General features: G+C 43.3%; 1 protein-coding gene across 7 annotated transcripts in view; it reads right to left on the reverse strand.

Moving 5' to 3' along the window:
* Window positions 1-22,916, reverse strand: part of LOC107147452 (carboxyl-terminal PDZ ligand of neuronal nitric oxide synthase protein) — a 323,970-nt gene that overhangs the window by 184,785 nt on the left and 116,269 nt on the right. The window contains exon 1 of one of the 7 annotated variants that reach the window (XM_048810130.1): window positions 10,200-10,266. The exons of 5 other annotated variants lie outside the window; for them this stretch is intronic. The gene's annotated coding sequence lies outside the window, so the exon portion shown is untranslated. Of the gene's footprint in view, window positions 1-10,199; window positions 10,267-22,916 lie in introns of those variants that run through there. One more of the 7 variants, XM_048810131.1, reaches the window with a different exon arrangement.

The following is a 22,916-nucleotide window of genomic DNA, read 5'->3' on the forward strand; positions in this document are numbered from 1 at the left end:
CAAGTGGCTGCAGAGGCAAGAGGGAAGCTGTGGCACCCAGAGCTGCATCTGTCCTCTGGTAGAGGAAGTACCTGGAGCAACCACGGGTGGGCAGTGGAAGGAGCTGGAAGAAACAGAGTGCCCTGAACAAACCTGACAACCTACTCCACTCCCTAAAAGGCTGGATTCCAGGAACAGCGGCAGGCTAAGGCTGGAGGCCACTCAGCAAGAGAAATTGGTCTTGGATAGATTCTACTGCTCGCCTGCAAATTTCACACATGATCACCTCCCCCAGGGACTGTGAAGCCTCTAGTCAATCCTGAAGACACTCTCATTCTATCTGCTAGCAAATGACAACTGCAGGACCTGGCCACAGCGGATGGCAGGAGTGGTAACAACAGAAATCATACCTATTATTGTTACTACAAAACTCTTATAGTGTTTGCTCAGGGCATAACCAAAGAGGCTTGGTTTCCAATAGGGAAGAAAGCTCAAAGCACTGCCATTATAGCAGTATGATTAACCTGACATTTTTTGAGGCCAGTGGTGTTGTCCCACTTTCACAGATGAGGAAACTGAGGCTCTGTAAAGACAAGTGATTCTGCAATCAACGCAGAGCAAGGTCTTAGGTCATCAGTCAAAAATTCTTTCTTCTACAGCATTATTTTTCAAATTTTTTAAAGTCCTGCAACTGCTTCAAATAGAATCTTCCATGTAAGATCAAATTTTAAGTCAACAAAAAGTAAAACTGCTCTTATGGACTCAGATGTGCCAGGGCTCCTAGCAACAGAGAAGGCCAAGTTCAAATCCCAGCTGGACCACTTACTAGCTGTGACACCTTGAGGATGTTAGTCAATCTCTCCAAGATTGTTTCTTCCTCTCCAACAGGGAGGATAATACTGCCTACCTCACAGCTGTTTGTAGGAAATAAACAGGATCAGCTGGGCATGGTAGCACATGCCTGTAACCACAGCTCCTGGAGGCTGGGACAGGAGGATTGCAAGTTCCGGGCCAGCCCAGGCAACTTAGCGAGACCCTGTCTAACAAAATAAAAGAGCTTTTTGTCTAGCATGCATAATGCCCTGAGTTCAATTCCCAGTACAGCAAAAAAAAATAAATAAATAAAAGGGAGGGAGGGAGGGAGGGAGGGAGAGGGAGAGAGAGAGAGAGAAACAAGATAATGAAAAGTTCCCAGATGCTTAAGACCTGGCATATTGTTATTATCATCATCATCATCACTCCTACTACTATATCTATGGATGGGAAGAAAGGTGATATAGCTCAGTGAACCAGACAGGTAAAGCAGCCAATAGTTAATCTAGAAGCTGATGCTGACCAGACCACAGAGAAATGTACATAACAGGGGCAAGGAAACCATGTAGAGTGGCACACACACCTGTAATCACAGCAACTCAGGAAGCTAAGGAATTCCCCACATTGCTTTGGCCAGGGCAGGAGACCCCCAGACATTTGAGGCCAGCCTGGGCAATTTAGCAAGACCCTAACTCAAAACTTTAAAAAAAAAAAAAAAGAAAAGAAAATTTAAGGGCTGGGGATGTTGCTCAGTGGTAGAGGGTCCCAGGGTTCAAAGTGCCCCAGTACAAAGGAAAGAAAAGTGGAGGAGGAGGAAGGAGAAAAAGAAAGGGTGCCAAGCATAAAGAGAAAGGGGTACGTATGGGTTTAAATATATTCACGGGGAAGAGTGGGGATTGTGCCCTTGTTCTGGAACCAGTGAGTCAGTCCTACATGCTCACTTTGCCTCACTGGCACCAACTACAATTGGGACATCCATACTCATTAGAACACACAGGTGGTTGATCCAGAAGCCAACGCACACATTTCAGAACCCAAAGGGGAAGTAGCCTGGTCCAGCAAAGAGCCCAAATTCAGAGTCGGTCAAGTCTGAGTCTTGCTGGGCTTTTCCTCTGAGCCTCATCTTCTTTATCTAAAGGAGACAAAACATAGCCCTATCTAGCTGAGCTACCCCACAACTGGCACCAAATATACACAAACTCTTTCCTGCCTTCCAAGTCAGTCACTTGGGGCCTCTTCCCTAAACAGCAGGGAGGTTATGACAGAGAGCCTCTGTAAATGATAACAGCCCCACAGTAATAATACTTGTACCAGCCCCAATATGCTACACATGCTAATTCATTTCACCCCACCATAACCACAAGTCTCAAGCTTATAAAGTCAGCACTCATACCCTTCCTCACCTTCTGGTGTGTGTGTGTGTGTGCGTGTGTGTGGGGGGGGGGGCAGCAAATTCTGGGGTCTGAATCCAGGGCCACTCTACTACTGAACTACATTCCCAGCCCTTTTATAAAAATTTTAAGACAGGGTCTCTCTAAATTTCCCAGGCTAGCCTCAAACTTGCCTCAGCCTCCAGAGTTACTGGGATAACAGGTTATGCCACCATTTCCAGTTTCTTTCCTTATCCACTTGAAAGAGAAAACCAAAGCACAGAGAAGTTAAGAAACTTGCCCAATATCACACAGCTGGTAATAATAGCACCAAGAATTAAATCAAAGTTCCCTGGATCCCTAGTCAATATTCATAATATAACAATTATTTTTAATATAATTATTTTCTCTTGCATTTTGTGGTACTACTAGAGTTACAATGGGATTTTCATGTTATTTGCAAATATACATGCCAGTTTATGCTCCCATTTGGCAGACCAAAGTAGAGATGTTAAGCAACTTGCCTATATTACTTGCCTACAGGAGGACTGAGTGGCAGGGCTGAGACTTAAATGCAAGTCAAGTCACCAAGAGTAAATTACAGTCCAACTGTAAGATATAAAACCCACTCTATAAGATTATCTAGTTGATAAAATCAGCTTCAAAGGTGTCATTAATGTTCCCTGACAGCAGCATCAATTCCCCACATTGCTTCAGCCAGGGCAGAGCTAAATGTGCACTGATCCTGAGACAATCTCCAGTCCCAATCTAGGTTCTCTCCCCTCATGGCTCTTTTTAAATTTTTTTATTTTTATTTTTTGACACTGGGGATAGAACCCAGGGGTGCTCTACCTCTGAGCTTTAGCCCCGGCCCTTATTTTATTTTTGAGCCAAGGTCTTGCTAAGCTGTCCAGACTGTTCTTGAACTCATGATCCTTCTGCCCTGGCATGCACCGCCATGCCCAGCACCCCTTGTGGCATTTTTGTGTAACAGAGGGTTTTTGTTGTGGTAGGTAGGCCTAGCACACAACAGCCACAGGAGGTCACCAGCAGACAGGACAGTAGCAAGGGGACACAGGTGGCTCCGGGTAGTGAGCCACTAGTGAGAGAGCAACCTGAGAAGGCAGGAGCGGGTGAGCACCAGGCAGAAGAAAAAGGAATGTAAACAAATGTCAAGAGACTCAAGAGTGATGATGACAGGAGAGAGAGGGAATTGGAGCAGGTCACAAAAGTGCACAGGAAAGGCTCTGCCCCAGCTCTACATACCATCCCACAAACAGGTAAACAGCAAAAGCAGGACACGGAGACCAGAGAAGGGCCCGAGAACAGCAAACTGCAGTTAGATAAAGAATATGTGCATGGTACACACCTGTAATCCCAGGTGCTAGAGGCTAAGGCAGGAGCATCGTAAGTTCAAGGTCAGATTCTGCAACTTAGCAAGACCCTGTCTCAAAATAGAATGTACAGTGCTTGCCTAGCATGTGTCAGGCCCTGGGCTTGGACCCCAGTATGGGAAAAAAGAAAGAAAATAGAAAAAACAAGCAGGTTGACAGAAAAAAAATGGGGGGCACAGGTCAATTAGCCACTTGAATAATGAACAGAAAAGGGAAACATGGAGGATCATTTTTGACTGGAAAATGAATTATCGAAGTAAAATCAAAATCTTATTCTCTAATTCGCACGGCACTTCATTCCTACAATTAGTGCAAGCATTATTATTTCCTCTCTCCTTTTCTCTCTAACTAGACTCTGAGCTTGGGGAAGGCACCTGTATATCCGCCTCTCTGTCTCTGCTGCCTAGCATAATGCCTAGCAGAGTAAATATTATACTGACATTAACCAAGTTAATGCATGAATGAATGAATGAATGAATGAACAAAGTAACAACTGAACAAATGCTCAAGGGACTGAAATAAAAGAATAGCTCTGAAATCCATGGGAAAGGAAACTCTGGTTCCATAAGGCACAGCATAGAAGACAAAGCACTCATGTGAAATTTAACTAAATTCCATTTTATACATTCTGCAATGGTTTCATGTACATAGGTCCTGTCTCCACCAAAAACCCCTAAGTCCTTGAGGTCTGTAAACATCTACATCTATAGCTCCCATTATGGTGCCTGGCACAGCACAAGATTTTAGGTCTTAAATAAATATTCATTAAATAGGCTTGAATAAGGAAGACGAGAAGAGACAAGTCAAGTTACTTCTAGCAGGCGAGGTTCTTTCAGTTTAATTTACAGGAGAAATGAGCTGGCTATTTATCAGGCTTCATTGAGATCCACATTCCTCGGGACAAAGGCGGCTTTCAGAACTACACGAGTGGCAGCCCCTTCTCCAGAGTTCTAGGCTCAGTATTTCCAAGGGAGAGCTAGGGGTCACTAGTAAAATCCGCTGGCACAGGCACATGCCAGGGAAGTTGGCAAAGCACCTGCGCGAGCTGGGACGGACTCCAGGCAGCCTGACTGAAGTCAAGAAAGCTCATAATTCATCCAGAGGAGAACTGAAAAACAATCCAATTCGTTGGATAGGACTGCAGATTGGGCATTTGAATGTCAGTCAGAATTCAACAGTGAGGCCAGGAAGTAGGGAGGGAAAGAAGGGGCTGAGAGCATCCCTCTTTTTTTTTCCAAAGGACACAACCCAGGAGAAGGTGAAAGGTCTCTGCTTCTTGCATTTGGCAACTTCAGCCACTGCAACCTGTCAGCAAATATGCCTGCACAGGATCAGTGGGAGCGTCTCCTCCCTTAATGCAAACATTCCTGAACAGGCAGCTCCCCATATAACCACCCCGGAATTAAAGGGGCAAGACAAAGGAGCTAATTACTAGAGAAGGAAAGGAAAGGCTGAGAGACAGGAAATACAGTTGGTTATTATAGCTGGAACTGTGTATGAGGTTTCCAGGGCATTAAAGCACATATGGAATAAAGCAAGAGGTCACGGGCATGAGCTCATTTCCTTTCTTTTTTTCTTTTTTCTTTAATACTGGGCATTGAACTCGGGGATGCTCTACCACTGAGATGTATTCCTTTTCATTTTGAGGTAGGGTCTCTCTACACTGCCAAGGCTAGCCTCAAACTTGCGATCCTCCTGCCTCAGCCTCCTAAACTACTGGGATTATAGGTATGAACCACCATACTCAGTTAGTTCGTTCCTTTCTAAGGAAATAGACTAGGGCTTCAAGTTACCCTTGAGTCCTTAACCCCATACTTACATTCCTGGAGGTTGGGGAGATGGGCAGCCAGCCCTGCCTTGATCCCCCAGAAATGCTCTCTACCTGCTTTGCCACACCCACTTTGCCTAGACACAGTGTCCCACCCCACCCCATATTATTCAGGAGAGTCTAAAATGATTACACCAGGCAAGAATTTGCAGCTTGTGACTTTTGAGCTCAAAGTACCCAGGTGACTGGCAGGCCTTCGAGGGACAGTCTTTAGGCTCATCCAGAAACTGGTACTGCCATATGCCACTGAACCTGATACCATCTACTGCATGCCAGGGCACTCACTCCCCAGAGAGTTCCTAAGGTAGCAGCAGCCAAAGTTCAGAGAGCAGTCAGGGAACAAGAATCATCAGGGCAGGAAGGAGAAGATGTAGGAGCGTCTCCACACCCATTTCATAAGAAATTGTCCACCACCACATATACTGCTCCTTTCCCAGGTCCCCACCCACAGTTGGGGCCCTGAAAATGTCCTGCTTTAAATAAGAGTCTAGCTTTACAGAAACCTCCAAGCTTTTAAAATTACCCTAGGTCTGGGGCTGGGCACAGTGGAGCGTGCCTATAAAACTAGCCACTTGGGAGGCCAAGGCAGGTAGATGGCAAGTTTGAGGCCAGCCTAGGCAACTCAGCAAGAAAAGAAAAAAATAAAAAGGGCTGAAGATGTAACTCAGTGGTAAAGTGCCCCAGGTTCTAAACCCAGCACTAAAAAATACAAAATAAATTACTCCAGGTCTCATCCTATTCTCCATTCCACTGGTACCATCAAACATATACCTATTACCAGATTTGCAGGGAGAAGTCACAGCTTACACATGGTTCACCCCAACCCCAGTCACTAAGAGTTTTCCAATCTTTATGTGTCATTGAGGATTTGGGGTAAGGAAAGTAGATAGTACTGATACACAGAAACTAGACTGTCCATGAGGGCAGGGCCAGCCCCCTTCGCCCACCACTATATCCCAGCATCTGGCACAGATGCTGAAAACTTACTAACAATCAACTTAAAAGTAAGTTACCTGGTCACTAAATATAAGAAATGGAATCTAGCTGGGCATGGTGGCATACAACTCTGGAGGAAGAATGAAAGTTTGAGGCCATTCTGGACAACTTAGGGAAATTATCTCAAAGGAAAAATAAAAAAGGCTGGGGATGTCACTAAGTGTTAGAACATCTCCGTGTTCAGTCCCTCATACCAAATCCCACAGCCCCACCCCACCCCCAAAAGAAGAAGACGAAGCAGAATCTACAGGAGATCATCTGCTCAGGCCACTGATTACACAGCCCCTGAGTTTTATATGCCATAAAATATGTTCTCTGTCTCAGAGCAAAGGCCACATGATGAGCTGTCTCACCTTTCCCTGTCCCTTCAAGTGTAAAATGGAGCAATACAGGCAAGGGTCACTCAATAACACAAAGCACCTCCTTCCACAACCTGCATGGAAGTTTACCAGTTATGACATCAACTAGATATGACAAGCCAGGCCCCTATTCCTGATTCAGCTGTGAAACAGGCTTCAGTCCTCTCACCAACCATCTGATTTTATGGAGTCTTTGTACTGTTTTATGTAAAATTATCTTTTGGGGGAGGGAGGCTATAAAGTGCTGAATTTAAATATAAGCTACTCCTCTGACCCGAGGCTGACACCAAAGCCAGGCATTCTTAATTTAGCAGGTCCTCCTGGTGACAGGACACCTAAAGACACAGACCCTTGTCAGTGTTATTTAACCAGGAAATGGTCAGCTAGTTGTAGACAATGGAGCCACATAGGAAGGAAGGAAAGTGGCTCCCACAGGGTCTCAGTCAAGAAAAATGCAGGGAATAAAGAAAAGCAAGAATTCTGACAGGAAGAAGATGACCACAAAACCCACCGTCTCACTGGGTTTTTAAAGCCCTCAAAGCAAGTTATCCCCCACACACACCCCGTACTGGGAATCCTCCTGCCTCGGCCTCCCAAGTAACTGAGATTACAGGCATGCACCACCATGTCTGACTAAATTATTCCTTTTATAAGTGAAAAAGAATCACCAAGAACTATATGCTAAGGACTAATGTATATCCTCCCGAATTCATATATTGAAGCCCAATCACCCATTTTGATTATATTTGGAGATAGGTTTTCTGGAGATTTAATTAAAGTTAAATGAGGTCACAGGATGGGGGTGAGGGCATTCTTAATGCAATAGGACTGGTAGACTTATAAGAATAGGAGGGCCAGACACGGTGGCACATGCCTATCATCCTAGCAACTCGGGAGGCTGAGGCAGGAGGATAGCAAGTTCAAGGCCAGACTCAGCAACTTAACAAGGCCCTAAGCAACTTAGCAAGACCCTATCTCAAAACAAAAAAAAAATAAAATAAACAGGGTAGGGGATGTGGCTCAGTGGTTAAGCACACCTGGGTTAAATCTCCTGGTACAAAAAAAAATAGTACAAGGAAAGAAGCTGGGTGCTGTGGCTCACACCTTTATTTAATCCCAGTAATTTTCAGAGACTAAAGCAGGAGGATTGCAACTTCAAGGGTCATATAGTAAGACTCTGTCTAAAAATATATATAAGGATGAGGGTGTAACACAATGGTAGAGCATCCCTGGGTTCAATCCACAGTATTAAAAAAAATTAAAAAGAATAGTGTGCATGAACCTAGGAAAGGCCATATGAACATGCAGCAAGAAGGCAGCCATCTGCAACCCAAGGACAGAGCCCCCACCAGATGCCAACCCTGCTATCATCTCTCTTTTCGGGCTCCATAACTATGAGAAAAAAAAAAATTCCTGTTGTTCAAGTCCCTCAGTCTATGGTATTTTGTTATGGCACCCAAGTTAAAACAATAAAAGCCCCAAATGGTCTCCTGGTTTTCCCTAGTCCTGTCATTCACCCTCATTTCCAAAACCAGATGGAATCCATTTTGGATTCATTCTCTCCATACAAAGACACAGTTGGACATGGTAGTAGCACAACACTGTAATTCCAGGTACTTGGGAGGCTGAGGCAGGAGAATCACAAGTTCACCAAGACTCTGTCTCAAAATATAAAAATGAAAAGGGCTGGCGATATAGCTCTGTAGTACAGCACCCCTGGGTTTAATCCCCAATACCAAAAACAACAGGAAAAAAAATGCTTGGGTAGATAAGAGGAATAAAAATAGCAAGTACACAATGGGGGCTTTGGGGGTAAGACCAGGTTCACAGAGGATTGATCAGGCTTGTGGGCAGCACTGCAGACCCTGCAGCATCACAGATGCTGAGGACCAGCTAGGTCTGACACTGAGCCAGACACTGAGTCTGCAACAATAGAGATGAAAAACTAAAGGCAGGAGGTAGAAAGAGGAGAGTCAGTGTCTTAGAACCATATGGGCATGTCACCCTCATCCTACCATCCAATTCAAGCTGCCCTCCTCTTCAATGGTCAGGGAAGCTAGGTTATAAGTGCCTAAACACAGCACCCATAAGGAGCCACTGCTGTGGCCTCAAAGCAGGTGATTACCTAAAGGTAATTACAAGTGGCATAAATGTGTCCAGTTGATTACAGAGCGGAACAGGCACTGCATGAAACCCTATACAAACCTGCTCATGGAAAGCAGGACACCACAGAAAAAAGTGCTGGCCTTTGAGAGCTCAGTAATGTGACAATCATGAAAAAAATAATTTCCAGAGAAAGTGGATTAATTTTGGTTCTCAATCACAGCCAATTCCCATGACAGCTGACTCAGAGCCATGAGAAGATAGACAGAATGTGTCAGGGAAAACATGGCTTTTTCTTGCTGTGTAATAAGGTAGAGCAGCTAACAGGAAGCAAGGCAGGCAGAGCTTGAGGTAGGTCACTATACCTGTGACAGTGTGTGATGGTCAAGCCAGAGTCCCACAGCCTCCCCTGAGAGTTTACTTAATGCATCTTCAAGTCCACTCCCCACTCCAAAGCTGCTGGGATTTTTGTTGTTGTTTTTACAGTACTGGGGATCAAATCCAGGGATGCTCTACCACTAAGCTACATCTGCAGCCTTCTATTTTTTGAGACAGGGTCTCACTAAGTTGTTGAGTCTGGCCTCAAATTTGTGATCCTCCTGCCTCAGGCTCCCAAGTATCTGGAATTACAGGCATGCTCCAGGTTGTCTGGAGACATTTTTTATTTTCACAACTAAAGACTGATACTGATGTGCATTGGGTACAGGTCAGAGATGATGCTAAAGACCCTAGAGTACACAAGACAGCTCCCTCCTGCAAAAAAAAATTATTTGGTACAAAATGTCAATTGTAATAAAGTTTAGAAACCCTAAATTAGATGCTAGATAATTGAATTAGAATCCATTCACTTCAATATTTATTGAGTATATGGATATGCCAGGAACTTTTATAAGCATTTGGGAATTAAAGAAAAATAAGACATATCTCTTGTCTGAAAGCTGCATTAAACAATTATAAAATAACAAGGTGGGATATGATCCAAAGTTAAATGTGGTACATAAGTGCTCAGGGTTCTGAGAAAAGTGTGACAATAGTAGGCCAGTGTTAGTCAGGAAGAGGCTGGGTCCCAAACTGGAACTTGGAGGATAGGGGACATTTGGATACTTAGGCTGGGAGGACCCTGGAAGGTGAGCAGAATGAGCTTCAGGGCACTGGTAGCATCCCTGGCCTTGCTGAGGGAAATACATGCAGCACGCTCACCTCTGGTCCTCCCACATCACAGCCAGCTGGTAGAGGCCAAGGCTGATTAGAACCTATACACTTTACCTCCTGCCTCTGTTCCCCAGCCTGGATCAGGAATGAACTTAGTGAATATAAAATAATTAGATAAGGACAATAAAAATAACATAATAACTACCTCTTAATGAGGATTTCCTCCATGCCAGATACTTGCTTAACACTTTATCCACTGTATCTTGTTCAATCTTCGATGACAACCCTGTAAAATATCTGGTATTACCACTTTAAAAAAAAAAAAACTGACTGAATCAACACATGTGCCAAGAGTAAATAAAGGACCAGCTTGAACAGCTCTGCTTGTCACTCAGACTAACCTGTCATCCTCCTAATCCTGCTGTCCCCTGGGTTTCCAGCCTGACCCATCCTTCAGCACACTCACTCATGCAGTGTCTGTCTCGCACCTCGCTGTCCAAAGCAGAGGTGTCCAGTGGGCAGACGGTGAATTTGCAAGGACCTCTAAGGCTCTTGTGACCCTGGCACTATGTCCAGGACTTCCCAGAATTCATGCTGGCCAGAAGCCAGGACCACAAAAGGGACCAGAGCAAGGACACTGTTCTAGGACATCCTCAAGAGGTTCAGGATCCCTGGTCTATGTTAAAACACAGGCAGCTTCTTTTCACTAGTGCGTTTCACATACTCTCTAATTATGTGATAAAAATCCCACTGGCGACTGCTTTTTCTAGAGCAGCACATTATGACCATCCAAATATTTCTCAGTCTCTAAATAATAGGGTAGTTTAACAAGGCACGTAACTGCAGCAGCTGCAACAGCACAAATGGATGCTGGTTAATTCCTTCTATTTTTATAGCCTTCCTACCATTTATAGGATGTCCTCATGGCTTTATTTCATTGGGTCCAAGCAATCATGTTATGAGACAGGTCATCTTATCTTCATTTTACAGTTAAAGAAATTGAGGGTCAAAGAGATAAAATGAATTACCCATGGCTGCACAGCAAGATCTTCTGACCACATCAAATTTGTCTGGTAACAACAATGCTTCATACCAGTCTTGTATGGCCACTTTGCAATGGGTAATTTTCCACTCCCCTTTCCTTGCCCTACTTAATTTGTTAGCAATAACAAATAATGCATGCTTGTACATTAATAAAAAGATCACCACGATACAAACCTTAACAATCCCCTCCTAGTATTATAACAAGAATTAGCCAATTTCAGCTGTTGGCAAAGGTTTTCTATACAAGGCCAAAGGAACAAATATTTGGGCTTTGCAGGAAAGACTGCCTCATTCATAACTCCATCACTCTGGGACTTGTACAGACGCAACCATGAACAAATGAGCACACTTTATGTTGCAAATAAAACTTTATAAGCACAGGAGGTGGGAGGGGGGACACATTTTTGCCTGCAGATCTAGTTTACCCAATTCTAAACAAGATGATAGGGTCACCCCCATCTTCTTACAAATCTCACTAACCCAAAGGAACCAAATCTACAAATTAGGAGACAAGAAAACAGAAAATACTGTGTCTTTTTTTTCCTTTTTTGGGGTGAAAAGTGGTGGAATTTGATCTAACATGCTCTAGTCCATTTTCCTTTCCAGAGCTCCTTGAAATAAATATTCCTTTACCCTATTCCTAACTAAGTAGCTAAATATTATTCACACACCCCTTTTCTGTGTGTCAGTTCAGGAATTGAACCCGGAGTCCATAGGGTAAGCTCTCTACGATGAGTTACACCCCCACCCCAGCCATCCTGACCTTGCTCTTTTTCTTTTCTCTTCTTTTTTTTTTTTTTTTTTTTTTTTTTTGGTACGTGTGTGTTTGGTACTGGGTATTGAGCCCAGGGCCTTGAACATGCTAGGCAAGTGCTCTACTACTAAGCTATATCCCCAGTCCTTTTCATATTTTATTTTTAATTTGAGACAAGTTCTCACTAAGTTGCCCAAGTTGGCCTTGAACTTGCAATTCTCCTACCTCAGCCGCACAAGTAGCTGGAGTAGCTGGGATTGCGGGTGTGCACCACCATGCCTGGCTCTTTCCTTGCTCTTTTGAGTTTTCCAGTTGCTGGTATAACATTTTCTAAACTGCTTTCTCCTGTTGCTTTGCCTTTCAAAATGTAAACAGAAGACTCCTAAGTCCCTGGCAAAGTGGTCTTCACTTGAACAGCATAAACAATTGCTCTACTGAGATAATCCAACTATATGAAAGCCTTCTGACTCTTGACACCACCAAAGAGCCACTAAAGGCCCCAAAGCCCTATTTGGTTCATGGAGTAAGGTCTATGGAGTGCAGAATTTTGCAGGGTGGCTAATGCACAAGCTAGCAATTACAATAGGGCTGACCTAAAGCAAGACAGCTATGATTCTCAAACGAATAATTCTGTGCCAGTCACCCTGAAAAGTCTCCCTTAATAGAGACAGTCAAAAGTGAGGTCACTAGAATATCCCTGGAAAAGCTGTCTGTTACTGTGAATGAAAAATGCCAACAGAAGCATAAGTATGGGTGTATTAGAATGGTTATGGAGAGGTAAGGAAAACCTTTTAACTTGAATCCCACTTTTTAAATTCTCGTCTTTTTGTTTCTGTTTTTTGGCGGGAGTTGGGTTGGTTGAACCCGGAGTCACTCTAACAATGTGTTATATCTCCAGCCCTTCTTTTATTTTATTTTGAGTCAGGGTCTCACTAACTTGCTGAGGCTGGCCTTAAACTTGCAATCCTTCCTCTCAGCCTCCTAAGTTACTGGAATTAAAGGCATGTGCCACCACGCCCAGCTTACTTTACAAATTGCACTTTCTCTGGCCCCCATTCATTTAATAGTTGCTCTCTACTAAGGGGGGAAAATTGTGGTATGGCAGATAAGAAGAGCCAAGCTCATTATTAATGCTTTCTCCTATAATCAAGTGGCAAAAGTAAGCTCCATGCCCCATTAACTAAACATCCAGACCTTCTAAAATAAATTCAAGATTACTTCTCAAACATTCCAAAAATAAAGCTCAAACTGTTACTGTACCTGGGAGAAACGGAGTGATGTGTATTCAGGTTCAAGTATGCCTGACACACAACAACCAATAAATGTTTGTTCAATAAATATATGAATAATCACCAGGAACCAATATCTTGTCTGAGGCTCAAAGATTTTCTTTTCATGTCATTTTTTTATTAAAAGACTAAGCACTGCCAGATGCAATGGGGCACATCTAGAATCCCAGAAACTCAGAAGGCTGAAGTAGGAAGATTACAAATTTGAAGCCAGCCTCAGCAACTTAGTAAGATCTTGACTCAGAATAAGAAATAAAAAGGACTATCGATGTATTTTAGTTATAGAGCACCCCTGGGTTCATTCTTCCCAGTACAAAAAAAAAAAAAAAAAAAGAGCTATGCATTAGTAATGTGGTTTTTATGCTAAGTGAAGTATTACAAAACAGCTTCAATGCCTTGTGTTATTCAGCCTCATAAATGTTTGGTTTTACAGAGAACCTGGATATCTTATCCAATTCAACAAAAATCTGGAATGAATTTTAGCAGCTTTTTTCTTGAAGCCCCCCCAGTCATACCCTGTAAACAAATCACCATCCATTCACTTCCCTCACAGATAATTGCTGCAACACCAACCCAGTGATTCAGATTCATAAACGATTTCTAGGAATTCAGAAAGCCTGAGCTTGACATATACATTCCTCTGTCCCTCCCCCTTTTAAAAGCCATCTAAATAAATGGGAGCAGCTGCACTATCAAAGGCTGGGACTCACACTATGGGGGTAAGAGGCACTAACACAGTATGTGCCCAAGAAAGATGTACACAGAATGATGCCCAAGAGGCAGAGGACACAGGTCCCCTTCCTCCCTAACAGGGGTGGTGGTGCACACCTGAAATCCCAGCAACTCAGGAGGCTAAGGCAGGAGGACTGTATGTTCAAAGCCAGCCTCAGCAACTTAGCAAGGCCCTGTCTCAAAATTTAAAAAAAAAAAAATTAGAAAGGGTTGGGGATAGAGCTCAGTGGTAGAGCACCCCTCAGTTCAATCTCCAGTTCCAAAACAAAAAAAGAATACCTTCCTCCTGGCTCCTACTGTGAACTATGTTCAGAGTGACACCACCACTCTGAACCCACTGGCCAGCTGCAAGATTTGTGGTCCATGCCCACTCACCACCTGCCTAGACCGAGGCAACAAAAACATGAACCATTTCACTCTTCACCATCAGCAATGGGCTATTCAGCCTCCCAATCAAAGGATGAACAAAACTTGAAGGAAGTGATACATAAACATAAACCTTTAAGATGACCTAAAGCTTTGGAGTTGGGGGTGGGGCACAGTTAAGGAGAAGTGGATGACACCTGGGTAGGTCTGAAAGCCAGTGAGAGCATGGTTTTACTGAAAAAAGAAAAAATCTAACAGCCAGGGGTGGTAGAACACACCCGTAATCCCAGGAGGCTGAGGCAGAAGGATCACAAATTCAAGGCCAGTCTCAGCAATTTAGCAAGACCCTGTCTCAAAATAAAATAAAAGGATTGAGGATTTAGCTCAACAGTAGAGTGCCCCTGAATTCAATCCTAAGAAGCGCGCGTGCACACACACGCACACACACACACACATAAAGTCACAAAGATAGACATTTTAGAGGATGTGACCCAGAGATCATCTGTGCCCCTGCTCCCTGCTCCCTCTCCCAGATATGCCTGGGTCATTGCAATTAAGGCACTGACCAGTGGGGGAACCTGCATGAGAATACACATCCTTTAACTCCTAGTCCAGGCTCACTCCACTACATCACTGCTGGGATAAACACTGGTCAGTGCTAGGAAAGCTTCTTGTTCCATGCAGTGAGATAAGGACTCTAATGAAGGTGATAATGAAAGAAATGGAGAGGGGAAACTGGCCACTTCCCTTGACTCCAATCTTTAGGTGAGGATCAAAGCAGAGAGACCCTGGTTGTAAAGTAAAGGAATATACTTCTAAAAATCTGAAGAAGTTAATCTGTGGAGTGCGCACGCAACCTATCTTAAGTATTTCTCCTGCTCATAAGCAACAGGGCAGCATTGTGTCTTGGCCTGTCACCTCAGAGTAGCACGTAAGTAATGAAATGTCCAAAACCCCTCCGTTGAGTCCTTCAAGTTCTTTTTTTGGGGTCGGTAAATAGCATGCTTGGGGCATCTGCATCTCTGTGGCTGAATAATCACCTGGATGGATGAAGGAACAGATAGGTTTACAAGCATGAGGTGGAGAAATGAGCTAATAAACAACCCCTTAAGGCTCTATAACCGACCTCCTTTGTCTAATAAAGAATGTCACAGGAAAAACACAATCTTTTTCATGTCAGCGAAACCAGATATAATGGGACCAAAGAAATGAGCAGTTCTTCTGACAAAGTCAGGAGAGATGATTCAGGCTGCCTGTCCAATCCTGTAGACACCAACCCTGACTCAAGGCTCAACTACAGCCACCCACACATACCCCTAAAAAATGCCACCACAGACAACAAACCTTCACTAATGGGGAAGAGGAGAGAACTGAATCCTATGGACATTAGTTGAGACCCTGTGTCCAGGCATACCGAATTTTTAGCCCCAAATTTTTTTCCAGTTACATAAGCCAATACATTTCCTTTAGGGAGCTTGAGGATATATCTTAGTGTTAGAGCATTTGCTTAGAATGTGAGAAGCCCTAGGTTCAATTCCCAGTACAGAAAGAAAGAAAGAAAGAAAGAAGAAACCAACACATTTCCTTTTTATTCAAACCAGGTCAGGTTAAGTTTTCTAATCCTTTAGAGCAAAAACATCTTAATTAATATGGAATATAATCGGGCATAACATCTCTGTAAAAAATGTAACAATATAGATAAAAAGTTTTCAATTGGTCCTATGCTTGGACCCAACAAATTCATTTCTAGGGACTTAAAAATAATCTGAAACACATACAGAAATTTAGTTATAATAATGTTTACTATTAAAGCACAAATAAGCACATAAACTTAATGGTTCACATTAGAGGAAATTATTAGACAAAATCCTACTTATCTTTAGCACAGAATTTTATAAAACCATTAAAATGGATGTTTATCACAAATTATTAAGTGTAAGGTTAAATATTTTGCCTATAATCTTACATTAAAAAGTAAAAATCAAAACTATACGAGTATTATGATTTCAACTTCATGTGTGTGTGTGTGTGTGTGTGTGTGTGTGTTGGTTGGTTATACTGGGGATTAAACCCAGGGGCACTCTACCACTAAGCTACATACATCATAGCCCTTCTTAAGATAGGGTCTTATTAAATTGCCCAGGCTGGCCTCAAACTTGAGATCTTCCTGCCTCAGCCTCACAAGTCGCTGGAATTACAGGTATGTGCCACCATGCCCAGCTGATTTTAACTTTAAAAAGAAAAATTTAAAATACTAGAAGATATTATGTCAAACAGTAATAGTGGCTGCTTCTGTATATTACAAGTATTTCACTGGTTTTTGTATTCTTTATTCTTCAAATGCTGTACAATGAGCACATATCACTTTGATGTTCATGGAAAAAATGAACAACATACTCCCCCAAATGAAATTCACTACTTCTTTTATTAAACAATCTCTCTCCCTAAAGCCTGCATCCAAGAGTTCTATAATTCCAATGATAGGATCTTTGGAAGCATGCATGGATCCCCCAACAGCCTTTCAGGTATTAAAAATTCTATCACATCTGAGTTTTGCTCCCCCAGGTTCAAATCCTTGTCTAACCTTCCAACTCACAAACTAAGGCAGGCTCTTCAACTCTCCTCTGAACATGTTCCAATAATACATCCTTGTCCTTTTAAAACTGTGCTGTTCTTCACAACCAGTATAGGCAAAATAGTAAGATGGTCTCCAAAGAAAAATGCAGTTCTGTCTCATCACAATGCTCAGGTACCTCGTGTCCAGGGAATGGGATTTTTTACCTCCCTGTTCTAGATATGCATCTATATAAAAGTCTAACCTAAAAAATACATTTCCTCTACCTCAGGATAGAAATGAATAGATCTAATCAGGGTCCTGAGACAGAGGTAGAATTCACCCATAGCAATATACATTTCCCCTCTCTTTCGAGAACCCTTGATTCTCCGCAGGTCATCCTCACATCTTCCAAGGAATTCCTCAGGGGTGATGTCCCTCTAAACCAAGTCTAGCACTTTCTAAATCCCAGGGGAAGGGTACCAGGGAGGCTGCAGCAGAAGTCCCAAGTTTAAAAGCTCTCTGGAGACAATCCTCTCTGCTCCCTGATGGCACCATGCCTCACAAAACATCCCAGCACTTGGGCAAGATTTCCTTTAACCTGCTTTCGTGGGACCAGGGAAGGTGGGCAGCCTGCAGCCTGGCATCCACAGAGAGCGCCTCTCCATGTCTCAGAACCTGCCTTCTAGGAAGTGAAGAGGGATGCTTCATGATTATTTTTCTGTCATCATAAAGGTCCTGAGGGAAATTCAGGGTTAGGTTTCAAAACCCAAGTTCCAAGGCTGGCACAGTAACCCACACTTGTAATCCCAGTGACTCAGGAGGCTGAGGCAGGAAGATTGCCAAGTTCAAGGTCAGCCTGGGCAACTTATTGAGGCCCTGCTCGAAATAAAAATTAAAAGTTCTGGGGATGGAGCTCAGTGATAAAGTACTCCTGGGTTCAATCCTGGTATCCAAAACATTTTTTAAAAAGCCAGATCTTAGACTGATGGAAGAAGGAACCCTACAAAGGCCATAAGAGTAAATCACACCAAATATTCACATGTGATTCACATGTCACCTGTCACATGTCACACGTGGCCTTTTATTCTTCTCTAGATGGCCAGTAGTTCTCTCCCTGGAAAACATCACAACTTTGGATAAAACTGACCTAGGAAAGAAATGGCAAACACCCTGTCATTTTTTTCTTCTAAGGAATGGATGGAACAACCAAACTGAGGAAGTAAAACAGGTTCACTAAGATCTCACATAGTAAGCCACCCCCAGTGCCCAGCAGCTTCCATCTCCAGGAGCTCAATTTCTGCCACTACTCACTGCCTCCTGACAAAGCAAATGGGCATCCACTGCCCTCTGGATTCCAGGACCAAAGCATTAATTTGCATCTTGCTTAATTTGCATTTGCATACAGAATTCATAGTTCTTAATTTCAAGTGGGCAAATCAAACAATTAGCCCAGACTACTACAGTTGTTCTCAAACCCAGAATTATGTGTTTTAGCCACAGAATAATAATTGTTATAACCAGTTCATTCAATTGTATCCCAGGGCAGGAGTATCTGGGGAATGGCTGTGAAGGTTGGCAGTTTTTCAGTACTCATTCTGAGGACAGAAGAATTCACATGAATTTACACAAGCACACATCCATGTGTGATCTATGCTCTGCTGTTCAGGATTGTCAAGGGAATCCCATCTCCTGGACATGTCCTATGTAAACTATAGAAACCACTCAAAGCTCATGACTTCACCTACTGCATATTTCTCAGAAGGTCTGGCAAACAAGGTGGGAAGGACAGAGACCCAGACTGCAGTCAGCTCTGCCTATTACCTGCTGTTTAGCCTCAGCAAAATTGGAATCACACTCTCTATGGAGCCTTACAAAGTTTCAAAGATTAAACAAGCCTGAGGAAGTAACCAGTGTATAGCAGCATAGCAGACAGTCCATACACGGTACTATCCCTTTTCTCATCCGTTAAAAGGCACCTTTGCAAGATTCTGCTAAGAGAGCAAAGCCCTCTATCCAGTCTCCTCCTACTTCATCCCACATAATTCTAGAAATAGAAGGAGATTTGATGGTCAAATGCAGGTTAAAACTGCATTCGTGGTGAGCCAGAGGGAACCTGGCAGGGCTTTGCCCCTTTAAGGCAAAACCCTTTGATGGCAAGTCTAGAATCATTTGGTGATAATGGCAGGAAAAGTTGTAAGGAATATCTTGGCCATATTTATTCAGTGTATATTAGTTGAGTGACTTATTGTTTGGGGGTATTATGCAGGACAAACCCTAATCCTGCCCTCCAGCTGCTTATTTACTATCTAACTGGGAAAACAAGGCCCTCAAATCTGAGACTTTGGTTAAGACACCACCCTCTCTGACCCCATCTACATAGCTTGGTGGTGCATACTTGTAATCCCAGCTACTTGGGAGGCCAAGGCAAGAGGATTACAAATTCAGGGCCAGCTTGGGCAATTTAGCAAGACCTTGTCTTAAAATTAAAAAAAAAAAAAATGAAAATAGTTAGCAATATAGCTCAGTGGTAGAGTGGTTGCCTAGCAGGCATGAGGCCCTGGGTTCCCTTCTCAGCAATGAAAAAATTAATAAATAAGTATTGGGGTGCTGTCCAGAGAGTCTCAAGCAACCCTCGCACATGAACTCTGAAAGTAGGCAACTTGTCTGGTCTGACAAAAGGGTCAGCAAGAAGTAACATAGGGAAGGCACTCGATAAACACCAAATCAATAAATGAAAGAATGAATTAAATTAGAGTTAAACAATCATTAGGATATCTGCTGCATATTGATACCAAATATCATGTGACATACTCATTTTCAAGGCCTATAAGGAGAAATCTGAGTATCCTCAGGTCCTCCTGAGACCCACCTCAGAAGTCAGGGCTGCAAGAAAAAATCAGGATCCTGCATTATCTTCAGCTATCTTTTGGAATTGGGTTGACTTTTGCTTCAGATTTTTAAAAAATTGCCCTGAGCCTGGCATAGAGATGCACACCTATAACCCCAGCTACCCAAGAGGCTGAGGCCGGAGGATCACAGGTTTGAGGCCAGCTTGGGCAACTTAGTGAGACTCTGGGTCACACTTTAAAAAACAAATAAATAAAAAGGGCTGGGGGTGTAGTTCAATGGTAGAGCACCCCTGGGTTCAATCCCTAACAATGCAAAGAAATATGAATAGCCCTAGAAATGCCTGAATCAGACTCTCTGGCAAGTCAGTTATTATAACCTAGGTTCCTCTCAGCCTCTCTCTACCCAGGACAAGATCACAAAAGGTTAGACTGACAGCAGCCTTACAGTCAACAGAAAGCTTAAGCCTCAGCACCTCCGATTCATATGCAGATGCCTCTGATGACTAGAAAATAAGAAGGGCTATCAGGGAAGATTATAGGTCTGACAACTCACTGTGTAATTAAAATGTCATTCCCTCCCAGGCTCCCTTAGCTGCCGCCCAAAGCCCCTAAATGAGTGTGGCTCTCTCCCACACCCTTTGCTCATCCCTCCCTCACCATCCTCATAAAATGCTTTCCAGGTTTGACCTGGAGGAGGCTGGCACTGGACTGCAGCCACCTGGCCCTTGACCCTCCGCACACTGCCTGACAGCAGCTGGGGGCTGTGGCACACTCCTGGTGGGACTGATGGACCAATCTTCCTCTCCCCTGCCCCCCACCACATTCCTTTCTACTGGGGATTGAACCCAGGAGTGGTTAAGCACTGAGTTATATCCCCAGCCCTTTTATTTTTTCTTTTGAGACAGAGTCTCAGTAGATTTCCCAGGCTGGCCTGAAACTTGTGATCCTCCTACCTCAGACTCCCTAGTTGAGATTATGGGTGGGCACCACCATACCCAGTTCTGATGGACCAATCCACCCTCTTCATACTGCATGCACTGAGGAGCTCTCTCTTGCAACAGCTTGAGGAACAGGCTGTCTGTGAACCCAAGTTCACCTGGAGCACCTTGTGGTGAGGTGCAGGGCGGGGGCCAGAAGGGTGAGTGCCCTCAGCCTTCCATCCCCTGAAACCAGGTATCTCTGCTTCCTCACTCAGAAAAGTGAAATTCCAAGATATTACCCACCTCGTGGTAGAATAAAGCCCTGAGAGAGAAATTCAGCAGAACCAGGCTGCAGGCCCAGCCTCTACGTGAGTTTCCTCTCTTCTGAGCCTGCAAAGAGCTGGGTAAGAGAAACCCTAACTGGCCTTACTGCTAGTATCTGTCTCAGACACTTTCTCCACTAGTTGCCAATTGAAAAGCACTTTACTTGGTTCTTGGTGACTTATTTTTATGAACAGTTCAGGCTCAATGAACTAGTTCCATTCTACAGAAACTCAGACCTGAAAACTCCCAGATAAGATTCAGCTGCAACTAGAAAACACAGCAGCCAGTGCATCCAGCTGCCAAGAAACTCTACTGCAGAACCCTTGCTGGTGGTACACACCTGTATTCCCAGCTACCCAGAAAGCTGAGGCAGGAAGATTGAAAATTTGAGGTCAGTCTTGGCTTGTCCCAATTTTTTAAAAAAAATAGTAGCACCCCTGGGTTCAATCCCCAGCCCCAAAACAACAAGAAAAATACCCATAATCCTCTTTGGGCAGAGCACCCTCATAAATGTGCCCTCCACTGCACATGAGGATATGCAAGGAAAACAGACATGTCACATGGTTGAACATGGCCACACAAAACCAGCAGGAGCTTTCCCCTTTATTTCCTCTTGCTTATTCAAAAGCTTTTGAGGTCAGGCCCAGTGGCACATGCCTGTAATCACAGTGGCTCAGCTCGGGAGGCTGAGGCAGGAGGATCGCAAGTTCCAAGGCAGCCTTAGCAACAGCAAGGTGCTAAGCAACTCAGTGAGACCCTGTCTCTAAATAAAAAATACAAAATGGGCTGGGGATGTAGCTCAGTGGTTGAATGCCCCTGAGTTCAATCTTCTATACCAAAAAAACCTCCTAGACCAGAGGTTCAGCCACTGCCCCCAAAAAAAACAAATGGAAAAAGTAATGGTGAAAAGCAGAAAGGAAACTTTAATCAGCACCGATACAGTGGGAAAACTCAGGGGACCAGTGTTTCTAGTCCTTTCTTCAGGTACACTGACATAAGCTTCTGAACTATACAAACCAGGGGACCAGAAATATGCACAGTCAAGCAGTCGTGGTGAAACTGTGGTCTGGTTGATCATTATCTCAGAATTGGGTTCAATCTGCAGCACCAAAACAACAAGGTGGGGTCTTGTCAAAGGTGATAAGAAAGTTGCTGTTGGCTTGGGGAATCCTTTGGACTCATCATAAGATGTTTATCAATCAGACCCTGTTCCTGGAATCCAAGATGACTCAGAGCAAAGGAGACAGATGCAAAATGGATGCAGAAATACCAATTGTCTCCCACATTTGCAAATCTAAAAGTCAATGTTTTTAGCAAAAGCAGCCTCTGAGACCTGTAGGTGGTCTTTGCCTGAAAACTCTCATTGAAGAGAAACTAAGTATTTCTTGATTATATACAATTGAGCACCCAAGACAATGCCATTAGCAGTTAATTATTACTCAATGACATGGACTCTGCCCCCAAAACATGAATTTTATGCACTTTCCAGTGGACATCCATGCAATAGTGGCCTTCTTGGAGCTTCCCCACAATGAAATGGGAAAAGGAAAGGGAGAGCCACTAATAAATTCTATTCTAGTCATTCCTCAAAAATTCTCCTTTGATTATTACTGAAAAATGAAAAGCTGCTATCTTAATTAACAGGTTTGAGTATGAAGAAGAAAGAAAAGGGGCAAACCTTAATAGAGCCTCCATTCCAACTCTTCTCTGGATTTGTTCACTCCATAAATGTTTACCAGCTATTTATCTGTGTCAGGCAGTTCCTTCCACCAAAACAGTCCCTTTGTCATCTGTAAAGTTTATGATCATTTAAATGCTTTTTATATTTGGCCTCAAAAAATATCAAATGAACCAATCTATAACTTATAGTTTAATTCAGAAATAGGTTGGTATGAAGACAACATGGATAAATAAAACCCATTAAATAAAGGATAACCCCAGTGTCACTATTAATCATTCCCATTTCCTTTATTGGCACCAAATACATTACCTTCCTCCCCAGATGACAGGTTTTCATCTTATACAGCTTTATACAAGCATGAACTCTTCTTTTTTCTTTCTTTTTTGTACTAGAGATCATACCCAGG

Source organism: Marmota marmota, unplaced genomic scaffold (genome assembly GCF_001458135.2).
Source record: "Marmota marmota marmota unplaced genomic scaffold, marMar, whole genome shotgun sequence".
Lineage (NCBI taxonomy): Eukaryota > Metazoa > Chordata > Mammalia > Rodentia > Sciuridae > Marmota > Marmota marmota.